At 43.7% G+C, this 22,189-nt stretch overlaps 1 protein-coding gene across 2 annotated transcripts in view; it reads right to left on the bottom strand.

The window, feature by feature from the left end:
* Fhl1 (four and a half LIM domains 1) overlaps positions 1–22,189 on the bottom strand; it is a 121,802-nt gene that overhangs the window by 91,377 nt on the left and 8,236 nt on the right. For both annotated transcript variants that reach the window (XM_037199038.1, XM_037199037.1), the window contains exon 2: positions 7,725–7,836. The gene's annotated coding sequence lies outside the window, so the exon portion shown is untranslated. The remainder of the gene's footprint in view (positions 1–7,724; positions 7,837–22,189) is intronic.

Below are 22,189 nucleotides of genomic sequence, written 5' to 3'. Positions count from 1 at the left end.
AAACGACAGAGGCTGTGTATCATTGCTCTTGGTTGTACCATACTAGACCCAACTGCTGAAGACACCATATACTTTAGTGGTAGGACATAGAGAAATCAATCTGGAACCGACCAGAAAACTGTCTTCCTGTTGGCTAGCTTTCATAGTGCTAGAAGGTACTAAACAGACCACTGGTGGAGAAAACTCATCAATGGTCTTACCCAATGCTGGACCCTGCATACTAAAAAACTGACTAGCCAGGTAGGATGTACCTACTAGTGCAACATTGGCATTAACTGTTATGGGGATAACCAATAGCTACCTGATTGAGGTCTTTCTACTAGAAGAACATGATGCTCAAGCTATGCCCAGTGTGGCACAAAGTCTCCTTCTGTTGCCTGAATCAAGATGTAGAACTCTCAGCTCCTTCTCCAGCATCCTGTCTGCCTGCACGCTGCCATATCCCGCCATGATGATAATGTACTAAACCTCTGAAGCTATAAGCTAAGCCCCAATTAAATGTTTTCCTTTAGAAGAGCTGCCATGGTCGTGATGCCTCTTCACATCCATAGAAACCCTAACACACACACACACACACACACACACACACACACACACACACACACACACTTCAAGATCTCCAGTAATTTGTATGAATACTGCTACTTGAATGATTACTGAGTTGCAAGCCAAGTTGTAAGCTGTAGGAAGACTGTTCCACCAAGGAAAATGAAGGCAAAGACCGAGATTGGCATGAGCGTGGCTCCCACACGACAATTTAGTGAGCAAGGGAAAAGTGGTGGGAGGTGGAATAAAAAGCCATGGTAAGGAGCTTTGATTTTGAGGGTAAAAAGAAGCCACTGGAGGCAACCGCTTCCAACACACAGGGCGATTTGATTTACATTGTAAAAGGACACTGATTGCTCTGTGGAGAATAAACTTGACATTGGAGGAGGGAGGAGGGAGGAGGGAGGAGGGAGGAGGGAGGAGGGAGGAAGCGAAGTGGTCCGTGAGAATGGCTTGGCTTTCTCCCTCTAACTGCTTTCCTCTTCTACTGTAACATTCTCAGCCCTTCTCTGACCTCAAGACTGACTCCTGCAGACAGCACCTCCAAAGCTCCTTTGCTGGCTGCATTCTGGTCAAAGCCACCCAACACAGGAACCACAGGAGGTTCCACGGCTGGGGGAGAACGGGAGGGGCCTCATTACCACCACTCCTGAGTCTACTGCCTTCCCTCATCAAGCAGGTCCTGGCTATGCTGGCCTTGCTTCAGTTCCGGTTCCTGGGGTCTCCTGGTCTGCCGCTTGTTTGGTTAGCCTGGCCAGCACCTTGGTTAATAGCTGAGCCATTATGTACTCTTTGGTAATCTCTTTCCAATGTGCTCTTTCCTGATCATACACTGAATGAGTCAGGTGGTTGGTGCAGGCCAAAAAGTGATGATGGCTTGGACCACAGTGAGGGCACTGGAGGTAGTGAGAAGAGGGGACATTTGAGATACATTATACTTTAGAGGCAGAAATCACAAGAAACCCTTCTAGTTTGGAGGTAGAAAATGAAGGGAAAAGGAATGGAGCCCAATCCCTGGGATTTGGTTAGAAGTGATTAGTGGTAATGTTCACCTACGCAGGAGAGCAAGGGAGATGTAGGCTTGTAGGGGTGATATGGAAGAACTCAAAAACGTATTTGTGTTGTCGATTAGACAGTTAAGTGAAAATGTCATACAGACATGTGACATGGCAGTCTGGAGACCAGTAGAGAAGTGTGGCTAGAGATGGAAACTTGAAAGCCATCAGTGAACCCTGCAACTTAAAGCCATGGGGCAGGGTGAGATGGCCTAGGCGGAGGTGTAACTGTCCTGGGGTGGCAATATTCTACAGAGAAACACTTGTGCATCCCTATTAAAATGGACCCTGATGAATTAGATTTCTATAGAAATCTGCTGAGGCCCTGGGGCCAGCCAAGGAAGGAACGCGTCTCTCAGGAAGCGATTTCACACAGTTCTGACTACTGTAAGACAGACTGCGGACCGGGAGCAGAGAGACTGACAATGATGGGTTATGCACAGACCCATACCTGCTGACCAGGACTACCTAGTTAGACACCTCTCACCCTCTCTTCAAGCTGAAACGCCATGGCAGTACTTCCGAGATGTACTCTGGGTGTCTCCAAACCTCTTTATTTGTTCCTCTTCCCAATGTGGTAATACTGGTTAAATTAAATCTCCTTTCTCTGCTCTTCACTATTGTATGTCCCTTTAATTGGCTCATTAGGGATAGTTGGCTGAGCCAAGCTCGTTAGGGATCCCAGGACCCAGGCTTATACCCTAAAATTCTGCTAACAAAAGAATGTCAGGAGACAACAGACATGCCAAAGAGGATGGGGGGAAAGCCCACAAGGCTTTAACCCTGCATCAATATCTACAGACAACTAAGGAATGCTCACAAGTGGGAGAAGTAGTGTTCTCCAGAGAAGAGCGCACCAACCGGTTATCCAATTCCAAATGGTCAGCCCTGAAAACATACAGACAGACTGAGCAGGTTCTATTTAGAAATATATGCATATAACAACAATTAATGAAAAAAAGACATGACTTTCAAAGAGCAAGGAGAGGTATTTGGGAGGGTTTGGAGGGAGGGAAAGGAGAGGAGAAATGATATAAATTAAAATCTCAAAAGTACGTTGGGAAATCCCCACTGTGTGAGAGACACGGGGCTACCTCCCACTGAGGAGAATGAAATGATCAGATATTCACCATCCTTCACCTGTAGAAGCCAGAAAGGGGCATGTGCTCTATGCTCAGCCAATCTAGGACTTTTGTTTAGGACTTGAAATCAGAATCCAGTGTTGCAAAGAAGCAAAAACCAGTTCTGAATTCATCCTTGTCTTAGTTAGATTTTCACTGCTGTGAAGAGACACCATGACCATTTAATAGGGGGGACTTGCTTACAATTTCAGAGGTTCAGTCCATTATCATCATGATGGGGAGCATGGCGGCATGCAGGCAGATGTGGTGCTGGAGCTGAGAGTGCTACATCGTGTAGGCAACAGGAAGTCCTCAAAGCCCAACCCCACCGTGACACACTTCCTCCAACAAGGCCACAGCTCCTAATAGTCCCACTCCCTTTGGGGGCCATTGTCTTTCAAACCACCACAGTCCTGAGGGCAGAGCACCTAGCACTCACTGGCAGCAGCAACTACCATGGCATTCACAGCCAGGATCCAAACTAGCCTCCCACAGTGGCAGCAGGAAAACTCAAGCATTCTGTTCCTGGGGCATGACCTTGCCTGGGACTCTGGCCCCTGGATTTTCCCCCAGGCGCAGGGCATTTTCCAAACCTGGTTCACTGGCATTCCTGGGACCTCTAACTTCCTGCCTCTGCGTTTGTTTTCTCCATAGACTCATCATAATTGGTTTCTGCTGATTGAAAAGAACAAGCCTGTTAACATAATCCCTTTACCTTGGGAGGCGTGCAACAAACACCTGCTGAATCAGTGGTCTGTTTCCAACTTGAAATTGCTCAGTACAAAATCCCACGCATTTCTACCATGGCTGTCATGGTCTCATAACAAGAGCTCTCTTTCCTTAATTGGCAGATTTTCTTAGAATGTTGGAAGGGCGAGAAACAAGAGGTCAGCAGCTGAAGTAACTGTCATTTCAAATATAACAGGAATGAACACATTGACTCAAGGATGAAGTCAGTTCCCTCCTAAAAAGGCATCTGGGAGCGATTACTCATGGGGAGTGGTTCTTCTTTAGTGCCTCTGGTATTTAATGATGCTCTCTATATCAACTCACCCCACATTTCTCATATTTTGAAGAGAGGTTATGGAAACCCACAAGGACACCTTCTATGCTTTGCAAGTAGGATAAAAGAGCCCGTGTTTCACTTTTTAAAACTTTTTGAGGTAATTCAATTCCCCCACTCTCTGCCCCGGCTTTCAAATGAAAGTGAACTGTTGTCTTTGAAGAGACTTAAAGAAATTATTGAACAGCTGGGGGAAAAAAAGGAGAACGATCCTCCACTGTTTTATTCTACATTTTATTGCCTTTTGAGCTGTGTAAGGGGCCATCTGCTGAGGACCCTGAAAATGAATCAACTTTCTGTCTATACATGGGCCCAGATCCAAAGAAAAGGCCAGCTCCTCCTCAGCTGTGGTAGAAACCCAGCCCAGGAGGGGGTGGGGTCAGTTGGAGCCCTAGTTGACAAAAAACAGAGAAGTCAACAAATGGAGAAATAAAGTAATTTTAAAAGGGTCCGTGTGTTGAGCCGGGCGGTGGTGGCACACGCCTTTAATCCCAGCACTCGGGAGGCAGAGCCAGGCGGATCTCTGTGAGTTCGAGGCCAGCCTGGGCTACCAAGTGAGCTCCAGGAAAGGTGCAAAGCTACACAGAGAAACCCTGTCTCGAAAAAAACCAAAAAAAAAAAAAAAAAAAAAAAAAAAGGGTCCGTGTGGCGGTGGTTTGAATAAGAATGGCCCTCATCCTCATGTGCTCATATATTTGAATGCTTGGTTCCTGCTTGGGGGACTCTTGGGAAGGATTGGGAAGTGTGGCCTTGTTGGAGGGAATGTGTCACTGGGGGTGGGCTTTGAGGTTTCAGAAGCCCATGCCGAGCCAGTCTTGTTCTCTCTCTCTCTCTCTCTCGGCCTGTTGATCAGGATGTAGCTTTCATCTACTGCTCCAGCACCACACATGCTGCCATGATCCCCGCCATGACACTGACCAAACTTCTGAAACTGTAAGGAGAGACTCATGCAGTCAGTATAGGGCTGGAAATGTAGCGAGTTGGTAGAATGCTTATCTAGCATGGTTATCCTTGGCTATAGGGAATGAGTTCTACACCACCCTGGGATACATGACTTTATTTCAAAGGGTGGGGATCAATAGTTCTCAAGCCAAATCCTATCAGTTCCTCTTAACAGCTCTCCATATCTATACCCCTCCCCTGATTGCCACTTAGTCTTGGCCAGGTCTTTTCCAACTCTCATATGGATATTCTCACCCAGGGATCTTGTTAAAATGTAGGCTCTGGCTGAGCAAATGCATGTCAGTGCCTGACAGCAAGCACATTAAACTAACTCCTGAGTACTCAATGGGTTTCGGGCATCAGCCTAAACTTTGGATGAGGAGGCTCTAGGCTGCCATGTCTCTTGCTTTAGTATTTCCAGCAGGTTTCTGGCTGGTCCTCTCGCCTCCAGGCTTTATCACATTTTCAGTTGGTTCTTCCCGGGGAAGACAGAATGGATGAGTTACAAGCCTATCTTGAATCTATAAGATTCCCCTCAACGTCTTTTCGACTTCATGTTCTTCATGACTCCTGACATCCTTTTGCTGTGGCTTTAAAGGCCTCTATGGCCAGGAGCCTGTTGCCTATTCTTCTCTCCTCACCTCCTGCTCACCATCCTCGTGCACTGCTGCTGTCGCGGAGCTCACAGCCTCCGCGGAGCTCAGTCCTGCTGCCTCCACTGGGCCTGTTCTCCTCGGTCCACCTGGTGAACAAATCAGGCTTTGGGCGTTCTCTAGGCAGTCTTCTTCCCCCACAGCTTCTGCCATCTGCACAGAGGGAGTGCTTCTTCCTCATGCATTCCCATGTGGCCTGAAACAGCCCTACCATCACCGTTTTGTTTCCACCATCATTCCACAGTGCTCCATGAGCTCTTTGGGTGCATATTTTCCTTCCTCCTGCCTGCCTGCCTTTCTTCCTCCTTCCTGCCTTTCTTCCTCCTTCCTGCCTGCCTGCCTTTCTTCCTCCTTCCTTCCTTCCTGCCTGCCTTTCTTCTTCCTTTCTTCCTTCCTTCCTTCCTTCCTTCCTTCCTTCCTTCCTTCCTTCCTTCCTTCCTCCCTCCCTCCCTGCCTTTCTTCCTTCCTTCCTTCCTTCCTGCCTGCCTGCCTTCCTCTAACCTTCCTCTATCAAATGACTCTTGCCCTCTTTCTCTTTCTTTTCTCTCTTCCTCTCGTTCTATAATTCCTCCCTTCCCCTTTCTTTATTATTTTCCCATCCTTTCTCTCTTCTCCTCTTATCTTCCTCCCCCTTTCCTTCTATTCTGTCATACCAAACTGTTTAAGATGTATTAATTCTCTCGTCTACCAACACTATTTCATCTCCCTAAAATATCCTAATATATTTTGTTTCCTTTCCTCCTTCCCTCTCTCCTTCCCTTTTTCTTTCTTCCTTTCATCTTTTCTATCTTGCTTGCTTTCTTTTCCTCTTCTTCCCTTTTGTTTTGTCAAGTGAAAGAGTCATTTTACTTTGAATTCTGCATATCTCTGTGTGCACATATGAGTGCTGGTGCCAGATTCCCTCTGGAGGTGGTTGTGAGTCACTTGCTGTGGATACTGGGAACCAAACAGTGGTCTTCTGCAAAGGCAGTGTGTTTTCTTAAGCCCTAAGACTATCCCTTTGACCTCTTCTTTTTTAGACAATTTCATTATAGAATTACAGTAGGGCCATCAAAGCAGGATTCGTTTTATAACCTCCTAAGCCTGGAAGCTCCTACTCATTTTTAAGAATTCAATTTAGCTGTTACTTGCTCCAAGAAGTTTTCATTAATAATTCTTACCTCCATTTCACCCCCCACACCCCAACACAGATTAAGGTTACCTAGCACACCCTGTACAAACTCATCATAGTACTATGACATTATATTGTGACTACTCAGCTAGACTGTTCACACATCCATCCACTCATTCACTCAAGAAGTATTTATTGAGCACTTTCTGTTCGGAGCAGCAGAGATACAGCAGTTCATCAAAGAGACAAAAATCCATTCTTGATCTTGAAGTCTAATGGAGGAGACATATAACAAAGGTGCTAAATGGTGCCAAAGTCTGCAGGTAAAAACAATGTAGAGCAAGGCTGTACAGGGGTTGGAGAGGCTGTGTTGTTCAATGGAGTGAGGAAACCCCTCTTGGGTAACATGATACTTTTGGGAAAGATCTGAGTGAATCCAGGGAACAAGTCACGCAGGTCCCTACAAGTGTTCCACACAGAGGAAGCAAATATACCGGCCACGAAAATGTTACATGGTGAGTGTCTGCAGGAAACAGCCCGGAAGCCAGGAAGGCTGCACTGGAGAGTGTGAGGAACAGAGCAGTGGGAGGTATTGCTGAGCTCTGGAGGATGACAACCACCATTACACATGAAGAACTTGGATAAGGGAAGGCAGGAGCTTTTGTGTGTATGTGTTCAACACACCTCATACAATAAAGTCCAGGACATATCAAAAGCTGGCATTTACTGCACTCTGCCAAGGGCCCATTATCTGTCATGTTCACAATAACCACAACAGGGAAGTGTTGTGAACCTGAGAGCACACATAAAGGAAGGTGAGGCTGAATGGCTTGCCTAGGGTCAGGCAGGCAGTGAGCCCTGCAGAGAGAGTAAGAGGTGTTTCTGATTGAAAACCTGGAGCCACATAGCAGAAATGGCAGCGCAAAGACAGCCTTGAGAAATGCCAAAGCTTTTGGGGGCCTGAAATAAGATGTTCACTTATTTCAGTAGTGAAATAAAAAAGGGCACAACCCACAGCTTAAACGCTAGAGGTACAAAACTGACAAAGAACCTACTGCTCAGACATGCTCAGCTGGACACAGACTGTCAGAAACGCAAGATAGGAACGAGAAGTGGAAATCGCTGCTGTGACAAACGGGGTGGCTTAAAAGCACAGTCATCTTAAAACCTGCTGTTTCGGGGGGCAGTGGTGGAACAGTGAACCTTGTTTTCTAGGGGAAAGTCCTTCCTTACCTCCTCCAGCTTCAGCAACCTCGAGAAGTTCCTCGTCTTGTGTCTGCATAACTCCAGTCTCTGCTCCACCTCCATGTGGCTTGCTTTTCTCTCTGTGTCTGCATCTTCTCCTCTGTCCCATACAAGGATATGTATCATTATATGTGGAGACCACCCAAGATGATAGAGAATCCATTCATCCCGAGACCCTCAACTTCACTCCTTTTGGGTTGTTTTGTTTGAGCATATTTTCTACCCTCCTATTCCCACCCCCTCCCCCTCCCATTAGTCTCCTCTGCTGCCCTAGGCAGCTTTTTGTCTACTTTTATATATATATATATATATATATATATATATATATATATATATATATATATATATGCATATAAAATCTAGAATCCACAAATAAAAACATGCAAGATTTGCTTTTCTGAGATGAGCCTGATTCACTTAATATAATAATGTCCAGTTGTATCTATCTTCCTTTATTATGGCTGAAAAAAATCCATCTTTAATATATACTAATTTTGTCTTATCCATTTCTCTGTTGTTGGACACAAAGGTTGGCTTTGTTAGACCTTTCACTTAATTCTATCTGCAAAATTCCTGCTGTGGTTTGCATCAAATGTATGTCTTGATTTTGACATGGTGTCCATATTAAACATTGCTATTAGATATGGCTATTATGGTGTTTCTAGGTGATATTAGCCTTTCAGTTAGTGGAGTAAATAAAGCAGGATTGCCTTATCTGTGGGGTCAACCCATGGGCAGAACAGCCAGGAACTGAACTGGCTCTGCACAAGCAGAGTTTCTTATCATTAGCTCTGCACCTGAATCCTTTTCCAGATTATCTAGGATAACCTCCCTTGCTTAAAGGAAACTGACTGTGAACTTTTTTATCACAGCTTCAAAATACCTTCATGGAAATGACAAGATCAGTGTTTGATTGACTAACTGGAGACCATGCCTTAACAAAGGACACATAAAAGTGAGCACCACAATTTAAGTAGCTGCAATAACTTGTTTTGTTTTTGAGATAGGGTCTTATGTAGCTCAGGCTGACCTAGAACTCAATATGTAGCAGAGTGTAACCTTCTGATTTCCTAACCTCTACCTCCTTAGTGCCTAGGATTCCAGACATGTTCCACCTTGCCTGATTTATATGGTGCTGAGAATTGATCCCAGGACTTTGTGGGTGCTGGAAACACTCTCTATTAACCCAGCCACATCACCAGCTCCATGACTGAAACTTTTGAAAATGTTTGACAATATATGTTAAAGCAAGACACATATTCTCTATGAACCAGAAAGTATCCTTTTAGCTTTATACTTAATATAAATCTCAAAAAGATTTGTTCATTATGTTAGATATATTAATCTCAAACTGGAAGCAACCAAATTTCCCATCATCAGAAGAACAAATAAGTAAATCATAATAGGTTTATTCAATAGAGGATGAATACTTAGCAATGAAAATGAACAACTACTATTTGCAACAATATGGATTAACAGCCATAGTGAGCTTTAAAAGCCATTCACAAAGAAATATTCTCTATATGATTAAACTTAAATAAAGTTCCAAAACCAGCAAAAATAATTCTATAATGTTAGAAATCAGGATAATGGTTACCTTGGGGTGGGAGTTATTGACTATAGAAAGCATACCAGAGAGCCTTCTGGATGTGGTACTGTGGCAGTTTTTGATCTGAGTGGTGTACACAACTCTCTCTCTCTCTCTCTCTCTCTCTCTTCTCTCTCTCTCTCTCTCTCTCTCTCTCTCTCTCTCTGTGTGTGTGTGTGTGTGTGTGTGTGTGTGTAATAGAACACTTAAGACTTCTGAACTTTGTATTGTTCTAACAATAAATTTAGAAATACAATTTTTAAAAGATTCAGAAAGGCACAAAGAATGAGTTGAAGCCAACAAGATGGTTTTATTGTCCAATAGCCTTAGAGCAGAGCCCGAGCAAGACCTGATTTGGCAGCATGGAGGCTGCCTTGGGGGCTTTAGTCAACCACAAGTTTTGTGTGAGTCAGCCATAGCCATGGCAATGACAGGCGCTCGTGTAATGCAAGCTGCTTTTGCAGAGGCAAAGTCGCTGTTACATTTCATCTTGTTGGCTCTAGCCCATCGTTCTAAAATCTCGTCCAATCTTGATTGTGTCGTGTAGGACAGAACAGCGTTGTAGAAAGAACTAGGAAGATAAAATAAAATCTTGGAACCGTCTTTATCATGAAGACAGTAATTTTTAATGCTGAACAAGAGTTCAACAAGTTGTTTGCTTTCAAACTAGATTTAGATTTAGAGGCTAGACACAACACTTTCCAAAAGTTGTTGACAAATTTAAGAGGATCTTGGGGCCAAGAGTTAAGATGGTAATGAGAAAATTAACCCAGCCATATATGGAGAAGCTTGAGACCAAAGAGAGGGGGTGGAAGGACATGGAATGTGTTTTATTTGGAATATTAGAAAGGCTAGTTTATGGAAGGGGACATATTTATTGACTCCTAAGAACAGAGCTACACCCACAGGTCAGTGTGATGTTAAGGCCAACTGGGGTGATATATTAAGAAACAAAATAGGCTTGGTGATGCAGGCTTATAATCTTACTACTAGGGAGACTGAGGCAAAAAGATTACAAGTTTAGAGACCTGGGTGGACTACAGAGTGGGTTTAAAGACAGCCTGGGCAACTCAGTGAGACCCTGTGTAAAATGAAAAAAGAATGGGCTGAACAGTAGAGCAGCTCTCTAGCATGTGCAGGCCATATATTCAATCCTCAGAATAGAAACAAATGGAAGGGGAGGAAGGAAGGAAAGAAGGGAGGGAGAAACCGAGGGAGAGACAGGGAGTCCAAATGGCCAAGGTCCTGCAAAAAAAAAAAAAAAAAAAGAGTTGGGCCCCCACAGGAAGAGTTTAAGCAGCTGCTGGACAGCCAGAGGCGGAAGTGCTCTAAGGAACCTTGCTGGACAGTGCCTCTCTCAGATGACAAGTGCTCAAGAATGGCACCGAGGAGAGGACAATGGGACCTAGAGGACAAGATGCAAATATAGCTATAGTGCAATTATATCTAAATCAAACTTGCACTGGAGTCACAGTTAGCAGCCTTGTCTCCTCACAGTGGCCTCTGCCAAACAACATGATTTCTGTCTATTACTGCTATTCTGGCTCTTAACTCAAGCACACATAGGGGGTACAAACAATGACATTTCAAATTTCAAGGCTACCGGAAAGCAAGTGATGCTTATCCTTGTGCGCAGAGTGGTGCTGATCACTGAGAACTCGGAGCCATTACAGCTCAGTGATAAGTGAGCCACCACGTGGATGCTGGGAATTAAAATCCAAGTCCTAGAAGAGCATCAGCATCCTGATCCAATGAGATCTCTCTGCAGCCAGAAAAGTATTTTCTCTCTCTGTTCTCCTCTCTGCTTCTCAAACTGGGGCTTTCTTTCTTTCTTTTTTCTTCTTTCTTTCTTTCTTTCTTTCTTTCTTTCTTTCTTTCTTTCTTTCTTTCTTTTTCTTTCTTTTTTGATGGAGTGTTGATCTTTTTTTAAGACAGTGTTTCTCTGTGTATCTCTGACTGGCTGGAGCTCAAACAAAACAACATTCAGGACCAGGCAGCTTGAACTCAACATGCTTCTATAACTCTGCTTCTGAGAGCTGAGATTAAAGATATATGCATCATGCTGGCCAGAAAGTCTTTCTTAAGCATCCTTTCAAGCATGGTCTTTGGTTATTCCAACACTGAAGTCCAGCTACATGGGGTGGAAAACCATGAAATCATGATACTCAGAAAGTCTGTGACTTTAATGATGTCTAACTTAGAAATGACATCAATCAAACAATGATGCAGCAAGCATGTTTTGTTCAAACTGACCTGTCCAAATGACATGCTTGTTTTGTTTGAGGCTACAACAGCTGTCACAAAACATGTCTTAAAAAAAGAAAAAGGTCATTCAATACCTTCTCTAAAAGAAGAACAAGACTAGAAGCAGACATATGAAAGAAAAAGCAGAAAGAAGAAAGAAAGAAGCAAAAAGCAGTCAGTCTGCTGCAGGCAGCAGGAGAGTGATCTCAGTGATGATATGATATGACAATTGTCTTTGCTGCACACATTTCACTCTAGAAATAATTCCTCTCTCCTCCATCACATGGTCTTTTCCACTATTCTGCTCAGTTCTCAGGATCCTAGCACTGGCCTGCTGGCCTCTTGATTGGGCACCAAGCGCACAAGGAATGCATCATTGCTTTTCAGTATAGAATGGTTTACAAATCATGTTGACCCCCTATGTGTGCATTTAAGAGCACAGAGAATAGCAGTAATAGGCAGAAAGCTAGCATTTGGTGGAGGCAGGCTTACTGGGAGCCTGTCTCTGACTCCTGAGTGCTGATAGTTAAGTGAGTTTAATATTGTTCACTATACCTATACTATTTGCATCTTGTCCTCTAGGTCCCATTGTCCTCTCCTCGGTACCATTCTTGAACACTTGTCACCTGAGAGAGGCACTGTCCAGCAAGGTTCCTTAGAGCACTTCCTACTCTGTAGCTGTCCAGCAGCTGCTTAAACTCTTCCTGTGGGGGCCCAACTCTTTTTTTTTTTTTTTGCAGGACCTTGGCCATTTGGACTCCCTGTCTCTCCCTCGGTTTCTCCCTCCCTTCTTTTCTTCCTTCCTCCCCTTCCATTTGTTTCTGGTACTTACCAGATGTGTGAGCATAGAACCGGTGAGACAAATCGGTGAGTCTTCACTCACTGGCCACCAAGCCTAGTGACCTGAGGTTGACCCCCAGGACCCGCACAGCGGGGAGAGAGAACTGCTTCCGACTGGCTGTCTCCAGGCCTCCTCACCTGCTCACCCACCACATCGATGAATAAATAAATGTAACAGATATGTGAACTTGGGTGCGGTTCTCTCATCTGGGAGGATGGATAATAACATGCCTTGTAGAGCTGTCCTAAAAACTAAGATCTATCACGTGAAGTGTCCACTCACCCAGTTTGTGCTTGCCAATTGATACTTGGTATTCCAGTTCCATCACTTAACTAAAATTTCTTGAGTGCCCCTTTTTTTTTGCCAAAAGGAAAAAAAGTCATGGAATAAGAGTCAACAAGAGCCCTTTACTGCTCTATCCTAAATCTACTGATGAGAAACAAAATTGATAAGCCAAAAAAATAGGTAATTTGTCACAAGACAGCAATTGCTATGGAGAACTAAACACACAGGAAGATGAGGAGTGTTGGTATGGGAGGGTGGTATTGATGGGGCATCACCGAACATGGTGTCATGTCAGCAAAGCCTTGAAGGATGTGAAAGCAAGTCAGGGCAAGGAGCCAGGAGCCTATCTGGGGAAAATGTGTTTCAGGCACTGAGAAGAGCAATTTAAGAAACTTGGAAGAAGCCAGAGGTGCTCAGAACAACAAGAAGGCAGACGTGGAATATTACAAATGGTTGGAAGAGAACAGGACATGCGGTGTGAGAAGCATCAGGGACCATCAAGTAAGGCATGAGCAAGTGCTGCGCGTATGGTGTGTATTATGACAACATTATCACCACCTGTCCCAGACATCCAGACAGTCACCTACTGCCAGACAGAAGATGAACCCCAGAAGGGGCAAAGGTGAGAGCAGCAGGGTAATGGGAGCAACCAGATGAGGGTGTGGCACGGTGTCACCAGAGTGCTATCAGCAGAGGTGCGGAGGCATGTTCACACAGGGTATTTGGAACTGCGCATCAGTAGGATTTCCTGATTTGGTAAATGCTTCAACGAGAAGGGAGGAGTTAAAGATGACTAAAGTTTGGCTGCTGGAGCAACTGTCATAATCGGAGGTGAAAACTGCAGGAAAAGCAGAGTCTAGGAGATCCGCAGCTTACATTTAAGACATCTATTAGACAGGTATAACTCTAACAACTCTCGAGTTCAGATAGAGAGAGGTTCCTGCTGGTGCGATCACTGTGTGGATTGTATATAAAGCCATGCAAGTCAAAGAGATCATGAAAGATTAAGGATAGAGGACATAGCGGGGACAGGGGTTGTGGAGCATGATGGTGGCGCACACCTTTAAACTCAGCACTTAGGAGGCAGATCCAGGCAGATCTCTGTGAGTTCGAGGCCAGCTGGTCTATAAAGCGAGTTCCAGGACAGAGCTAGGGCTGTTACAAAAAGAAACTCTTGCTCAAAAAACAAACAAAAGCAGCAACAACAAAAAACAGGGGACAGGGGCTAAGCTTGTCCTCTGATGTCAATAAGTCTAAGAGACTTGTTGGACTAAAAAGTCAAGGAGAGCCATGTATGGTGGGTCACGCTTATCTGTAATTACAAAACTCAAGAGGAGGATCACAGTGAGCTCAAGGGAAGCCTGGGCTGGTGACTTCCAAGCCAGTCTGGGGTACACAGTGAGACCTTGTCTCAAACAAACAAAAAAGAAAAGAAAGGTAAGGCTGAGGCTATGGTTAAGCTGGTAGAATGCTTGCCTACCATGCACAAGCCCTGAATCCAGTCCTGAGCACTGCATATCCCAGGACTCCCAGCACTTGGGAGGTGGGGGTAGGAAGATCAGAAGTTCGGGGTCATCTTTGACTCCATAATGAGTGCAAGGCCAAAATAGTATGCATAAGACTGTCTCAGAGCTGGGTGGTGGTAGCACACAGCTTTAATCCCAGCACTCAGGAGGCAGAGCCAGGTGGATCTCCGTGAGTTCGAGGCTAGCCTGGTCTACAGAGCGAGCTCCAGGACAGACACCAAAACTACACGGAGAAACCCTGTCTCAAAAAAAAAAAAGACCTGTCTGAGAAAGAAAAAAAATAGAGGTGGTGGTGGGACATAGGTTGTACCATTCCGTTTGGCTTCATGAAAGTGAGTGATGGCCTTGAGGAAACCTGTTGAAATAGAATAGTGAGGATGACTAGACTGAAATTAAAAAGAACTTATTGGTAACTGTTACAGGATGTTAGGGAAGCAACTCTTACTTTGCAAACTAACCCTGAAGAGTCGGATTTCTCTAGAAACAGCACTACTAAAAAGCCACATTGTAGATTAGGCCATCACACTGTAGAAGCATTCCAGCTAATCAATGATCTTGCACAATATCATCACTTTGCCACCAGTCCCACCCTACCCGCAGCTGCTAATGTCACACTAAGAATTTATTACAGTGTCATGCTTCCTAACGTGACCACATACCATTCCAATGATGTGCTTTTTAGTAACAAACATGTATATAATGTACTTGGATCATATCCACCCGTTGCCCTCTTTGGAGCCCCTCAGCCTCTGCTGATGGGCCTCTTCCTTTAATAAAATGGTTAAGCAAAAGAAAAAGCAAACCCACTTTCACTAGGCACCTAGAGCCATAGATCAGGAACTACTGGAGACAAAAGAATACATTTAAATGCCACCACAGTGGAGATGTTACTTGATAACAGCCTTTGGGAAAATGTATTGGATTGAAAAAAAAAGTTTGGCTGGACATGGTGGTACACATGTTTATGGTTGACAAAAACAAGAGGATCTCTGTGAGTTCCAGGCCAGCCAGGACTACATAGTAAGATCCTATCTCAAACAACAACAAAATACCAGGTTTTCCAACTAACAAGCTTGAACATGAAAATACATATAGAAGAACTTATAAAAGACACATATCCATTAATTATAACAGATGGATCTTATTGGATCCTAATTTAAACAAAATTGTCTCCAGGTTATAGCTTTATGAAACAATTATGAACTAGAATAGTTACTGGATTTTAAGGTTATATTTTCTAGATAAATATTGAATTGTGGTATAGCAAACTTATACGTGTAGGATTTGCTTCAAAATAATTTGAGAGGGAAATGGGTGAGAGGACAGATTAAAAAAAAGTCATTATGATTGTATAACTTTTGCAGCTGGCTGATAGCTACATCAGGGTAGATTAAAGTAGTATTCCTGCTCCCTAATATATGTTTTACTTTTATATGTTTGAAGTTTTCCATAGAAAAAGTCTTCAATAGGCAATGCAAACAAGGTAAAATATGAATAGTTATTAATTTTTAATGATTAGAATATGAGCTTCTAATATATTATTATAGCAGTGGTCTTCATTTCTACAAACCTCACAGCATCCTAACCAGCATGAAGTTTAAAAGGTAACAGAAGAATCTTAATATATTGCCTTGTATTTCTCCAGTACAACAGGGATTCTGATTACAGCTAGTATTTTCATTGAGTTGTGTTTCTAAAAAATTCTTGAGGGTCAGCGAGATAGCACAACAGGTAACGGCACTTTCATGCCACCCAGCATGAAAACCTGAGTTCCATCTCTGAGCCCCACATGGTGGAAGGAAAGAATCCATTCCTATGAGTTATCCACTGACCTCCACATTTGCTTTGTGATATGTGCCTCCACCACAATAATGAATAAATGTAATGCAAAGTGAACAAAAAGAATCCTTGAGGTTGAGGGCTTTGTTCTCATATTTTCATATTTTTCTTGAACACTAGAACTGAGCTACAGCTCAAGAGAAGACTGTTTGCTATAAAGGTGTAGTTTTAATTTCTACTGCCCTCTAGCACTATATAATACTTAGCAGCCAGCTTCATTTCCCACGTATGCTACATTAATAAGAGCAAATATGAATATGAATGGGATGAGATAATGTGGAGGCAATAAATATAGCAAACTTGCATTTTTACATCTCCACCATTGATTTTTTTTAATAGGCTGGATTAAGAGGGAAAACATGGGGCACAGAAGTATGGAACAGAAAAGGAATAGAAATAAATATAAGCTGTTTTTACACAGTGTTTTACGACCACAGCCAATTAGTACAGAGGACGCCTGAACAAAACACCTTAAAGTTTCAACATGAAGATGTTCTCCTAGCAAGACTGAAAAGTTCAAACTGGAACTTGGAATTTAGGCTGCAGTCCTTGTTTAGGCTGGATCGCTGTTTGGCACAACCTATGCCTTTAACTCTGTCTGAACAGGAGAATTAACCTAGATAGAAGTAGATGAGGCATTTGGTTTCATGTGTCACATGACTACTGACACTCATGCAGTGCCAGCGGGGTGGTACTTCTAGTCTGGCTCACTGCTATAGGCTACAATGTCCTTTTCCATGATATATCTCAAATGCCTGGGTAGCACACTCTACCAAGTCCTGTTGCATGTCCTCCAATATGTCTGAATAATTACTGATTAATGGTGGCAAATGATCATCCATATTAATTACTTTCCTGTTGTTGTGACAAAACATCATGACCAAAAGCAACTTAAGAGTATATTGTAGTTCCATTTGTCTTCAAATCTCCTGATGTCATTGTTTTTAACAGCCAAGTAATATTCCATTGTGTAAATGTACCACATTTTCTTATCCATTCTTTGGTTGAGGGACATCTAGGTTCTTTCCAGATTCCGGCTATTATGAATAATGCTGCTATGAAAATGGTTGAGCAAGTGTCCTCGTAGTATGGTTGAGCAGACTTTGGGTAAATGTCCAAGAGTGGTATAGCTGGGTCTTGAGGTAGATTGGTTCCCAATTTTCTGAACTGCCATATTGATTTCCAAAGTGGCTATACAAATTTACACTACCACCAGTAATGGAGGAGTGTTCCCTTAGCTCTACATCCTCTCCAGCATAAGCTGTTATTTGTGTTTTTGATCTTAGCCATTCTGACAGGTGTAAGATGGAATCTCAGAGTCATTTTGATTTGCATTTCCCTAATGGCTAAAAATGCTGAACATTTCTTTAGGTGTTTCTCTGTCATTTGAGATTCTTCTATTGAGAAATCTGTTTAGGTCTGTACCTCATTTTTTAAATTGGATTATTTGGGGTTTTTGATGTCTAGTTTCTTGAGTTCTTTATATATTTCAGAGATCAGCCCTCTGTCAGATGTGGGGCTGATGAAGATCTTTTTGTATTCTGTAGGCTGCCATTTTGTCTTATTGACAGTGTTCTTTGCCTTACAGAAGCTTTTCAGTTTCATGAGGTCCCATTTATTAATTGTCATAGTGTCTGTAATACTGCTGTTCTATTACTGGTGTCTCCTATGCCAATGTGTTCAAGGTTGTTCCCCATTTTCTCTATCAGGTTCAGCGTATCTGGATTTATGCTGAAGTCTTTGATCCACTTGGACTTGAGTTTTGTGCATTGGCGATAGCTTTGGATCTATTTGCATTCTTCTACATGCCAGCATCCAGTTATGCCAGCACCATTTGTTGAAGATGCTTTCTTCTTTCCATTGTATAATTTTGGATTCTTTGTCAAAAATCAGGTGTCTATAGGTGTGTGGATTTGTCTGGGTCTTCGATTAGATTCCACCTGTCTGTTTTTATGCCAACCATGCTGTTTTTATTACTATAGCTCTATAATAGAGCTTGAGATAAAGTATGGAGATACCTCCAGACCCAGAAAGACAAACATGGTATGTAGTCACTCATAAGTAGATATTAGCTATAAAGGAAAGGATAACCAGGCTACAATCCACAGACCCAGAGAGGCTAGGTAACAAGGAGGGCCCAAGGGGCGTACACATGGATCTCCCTGGGAAGGGGAAATAGTTGAGATCTCCTAGGTGTACTAGGGGGTGGGGTAGGGATGGGAACTTGAGGGATCTGGTTAGGAGGTGGGTGGAGGGGGAGAATACTGAAAGAGATGACTGGAAAGGGGAGGCATTTGGGGGTCAGGTAGAAACCTGATGCAAGGGAAACTCCCATGAATCTACAAGGATGATCCCAGCTAAGACTCCTAACAATAGTGGATACAGTAGCCTGAACTGGCCATCTCCTGTGATCAGATTGATGACTACCCCAATTGTCATCAGAGAGCCTTCATCCAGTAACTGATGGAAACATGCAGAGACCCACAGTTAAACATAAGGCTGAGCTCAGGGAATCCTGTGGAAGAGGGGGAGAAAGGATTGTAGGAACCAGAGAGGTCAAGGACATCACAAGAAAACCCACAGAAACAACTAACCTGGGCTCATAGGAACTCGGAGTCTGAACTGAGAACCAGGAAGTCTGCATGGGACTGACCTAGGCCCTCTACATATATGTGACAGTTGTGTAGCTTGGTCTACCTGTGGGACTCCTATCAGTGGGAGCGGGGCTGTTCCTAAATCTTAGGCTGGCTCTTGGGACCCTATTCCTCATACTGGGTTGCCTTGCCTGCCAAAGGAAGGTGCTTAGTCTTACCACAACTTGAAAGGCCATGTTTTGTTGATATCCATGGGAGGCCTGCCCTTTCTGAATAGAAACAGAGGAGTGGATTGAGGTGATGTCAGAGGGGAGGATGGGAGGAGAGGATGGGAGATGAGAGGAGGGAGGGGAAATTCAGTCGGGATGTAAAGTAAATAAATAAATTAAATTTAAAAAGAGAGAGTATATTTGTTGCCTCATGGCTCATAGCAGGGAATGCACAGAATGGCAGCAGGGCAGCATGATGGCTGATCACATTTTAATCTGTACACAGGAGTTAAAGAGGAAGGAGAAAGCAGAATGAGGCTGTAAACGCTCAATACTTGCTCCCCACTAGCACACCTAGTCCCGTAATTTGCCACCTCCTAAAGGTTCTATAACCTCCCCTAAACAGAGTCACCTGCAGGAGACCACGTATTCAGTGTCACAAGCCTATAGGGACAGTTCTCAATCAAATCATCACAGACAGCATAGAGCAGGAGCTGGCCAATGCAACAGTTTCCAGGGAGATTATGCCCAAGAGAATATAGTCTGCTACTGACACCATGGCACATTTCTAGGATACTCTTTTAAGAGACTTTAGCATAAACAGAAAGAGAAAAAGAAGGCAGCTGCTACACAGCAAAGTGGCCCAAGAGATTCATTTGCTTGCTGGCAGGAATGATCTAATAGTTCAGATGAAATTAATATTTAGATGAAAAGGAACATTTTTGTGTCATTTCCTTGAGTAGATGAAAGGGTATGGGAATCTAATGAAGAAATGGAGGAATTACTGTTTTGAAAGACATTTCTACCATTGTGATTTATTTAGTAGCAGGAGACTTGAGAATTTCTTTGTATCTTCTGATCACATCTCTGTTTCCACAATGATACAGAAAATAAGATCACACACCAAGAGTGAAGGTTGGGAGGGGGAGTATTGGAAATCTGGAGAGAGAGAGGGAGTACATAGGACCTAGTCCTCAAGGAGAGAGGGAGAGTGAATTATGCAAATAGGTTGCTAAGCAACTTGAAGGACCCACTTTTGTGCGCGGCCATCAGGATTTTAAAGTGAAATTATCATTAGGCATTATGGTTTTCTATTTTGTCTGTGACCATCTCAGCTGCAGGTGCTTAGTTGAAAGCTAGTTGAATTTCAGAGGTTTTTGCCAAGTGAATAGGCCCGTGCAAGAAGGACAAGGAGTTAGAATGTGTGCAAGGGAGGGACACGGAATGTAGGCAGTACAGTGAGGTCAGAGGACAGGAAGGAGGTAGGGGACAATGAAAGAGGCGGAGCTTTGCTAGATGGGAAGCCTCGTGTAAGCAAAAGAGAATTAGAATAAGAAAGAAAAGGGGGCCATGAATTTGTGAAAGAGTAAAGGGGCACATGACAGGATGGAGGGAGGGGGTGAATGATGTAATTATACTTTATTGTGAAAATTGCAAATACATTTTAAAATACAGCTGGGCTCACTAGTAAGAGTGAGCTGGACAGTAGGAAATGCAGTTTCCTACCTAGCTATGCAAGGAGACATTTTGGATGCTTTAATAAAAATGGTGAAGGACAGGTCTAGTGTATAATCATGAAAGCAAGTGGTTAAAGTAGAGCTAAGGGCAGACAAGACACCTGGAGGAGAGAAGGTCAAGACACTTGGAGGTCGTGATGAGAGGATCTTGCTCACAGGCATAATGAATGAGCTTTATCACAAGTATGCTACATCCGCAGTAAACAAGTCTGTCTAATTTACATGTCGTCCTCTTTGAAACTCATGTTCAAAATGAATCTGCATCATGAGATGTTAAGAGGTGGGAGCAGTGAGGCATGGTAATCCCAGATTGTGGGAGAATGAGGCAGAAGGATCACACGTTTGAGGCCCGATTTGGCTACAGAGCGAGACTGCCCAACAGCAGCAGCAGCAGCAGCAGCAGCAGCAGCAGCAACAACAACAACAACAACAACAACGAGGCAAGATCTGGTGGGTCATTTAAGAGAGTAATAGCACTCTGCTCCCATGATGGATAAATACAGTCAAGGATGATTGGCTTCATGGGATAGTCGTTTCTCTGCATAGTAGGTCTGTTACTAAAGTCAGCTTGGTAAGTCTCTCACACTTTCATACACTACCTGTTTCTTGCCTGTGCCACCTAGGGACTCTGCCAGCAACAAGGTCACCACCACCACCTGTGGCTCCTCAACCTTGGACCAGAGCTAGTAGCTCAAAAAAGCCTCTCTTCTTTAAAACTCCCTCACTCAGAGGCATTGCATTATTAGTAACAGAAAGTGGACTGGTGCAGGACCCATTCTGGGAACTTTAGAAAGTTGAGGAAATAATGTATTGAGGAAAAGGTATTCCTATGTCAAGTAGAGCTGAGAAGCCCTGTGAAGAGAGTGTTTATAAGCTGTGGAGATCTGATTATGAGCCTTCCATTTCTGTAAAATATAGTCCTTTTTTTTCCCTTCAAGAGAATATTAAGTGTCATGTGATGCATGAATATAGAAGTCACCTGAGTGATGTGGCCTGCTCATCCACAGAGGAGGTAGTCTTAGTTTCCAGGGAAACAGTGTGGAGCAGTAGAGGTGTGATGCAAACCTAAAGAAGCACTCTAACCTCAGACTGTTGCCTTTAGTCGGGCTCCATCACCACGTCTCCATACATCATTCCATTCTCCACTGGCTCTGGCTAGGCTTCCACAGCCTCCTCTCTGCTGAACCAGCTCTAGCCAAGAACACTATGGAGCTCCGGGAACCTAATTTCACAGTCACTCTGTTGTCTGCATCTGTGTTCAGCAGTAGCATGAGCCATGCCGCTAGCTCCCTCCTCCTTCAAGCACTCGCTGCTTTTCCCAACTGCTTCCGAGAAACAGCTGCCTTTCTCTTTTCCCACTGGCTGCTTCCCCTTCTGTGCTGGACCTCTAAATGGAGTGATTAGGGGGCCTCAGAGCTCAGTTCTTGATCTGCCTGGTTCTCTTGGGATTGCCTCCCCAATCCCATGGTCTCACCTGAAACAGCTCTCAACTCTTTGCTGACTGCTTACCCTTCCTGCATGAGAACCTTCTCCTGGGCTTTCATGTCCCATATTTACATCTCCCGCTGGGCATTTCTTCAGATTCTAGGGGTGGTGGTGGTGGTGGTGGTGGTGGTGGTGGTGGTGGGTGTGTAGGAACATACTTGCTACAAAATCCGAAGCCAGTTTCTAGGAGTCGGTTCCCTCCTTTCAGCAGAGATCCTATGAATCAAACCCATGTCATCAGGCCTGCACAGCCAGACTAGGACCCTTTTTACCCCATTTTGACATAGCATACAGATTAAAAGTCAGCATCCGAATGCTGAATGAA

This window comes from Peromyscus leucopus, chromosome X (assembly GCF_004664715.2).
Source record: "Peromyscus leucopus breed LL Stock chromosome X, UCI_PerLeu_2.1, whole genome shotgun sequence".
In the NCBI taxonomy this organism is placed as follows: domain Eukaryota; kingdom Metazoa; phylum Chordata; class Mammalia; order Rodentia; family Cricetidae; genus Peromyscus; species Peromyscus leucopus.
This window is presented reverse-complemented; position numbering and strand designations above follow the sequence as displayed.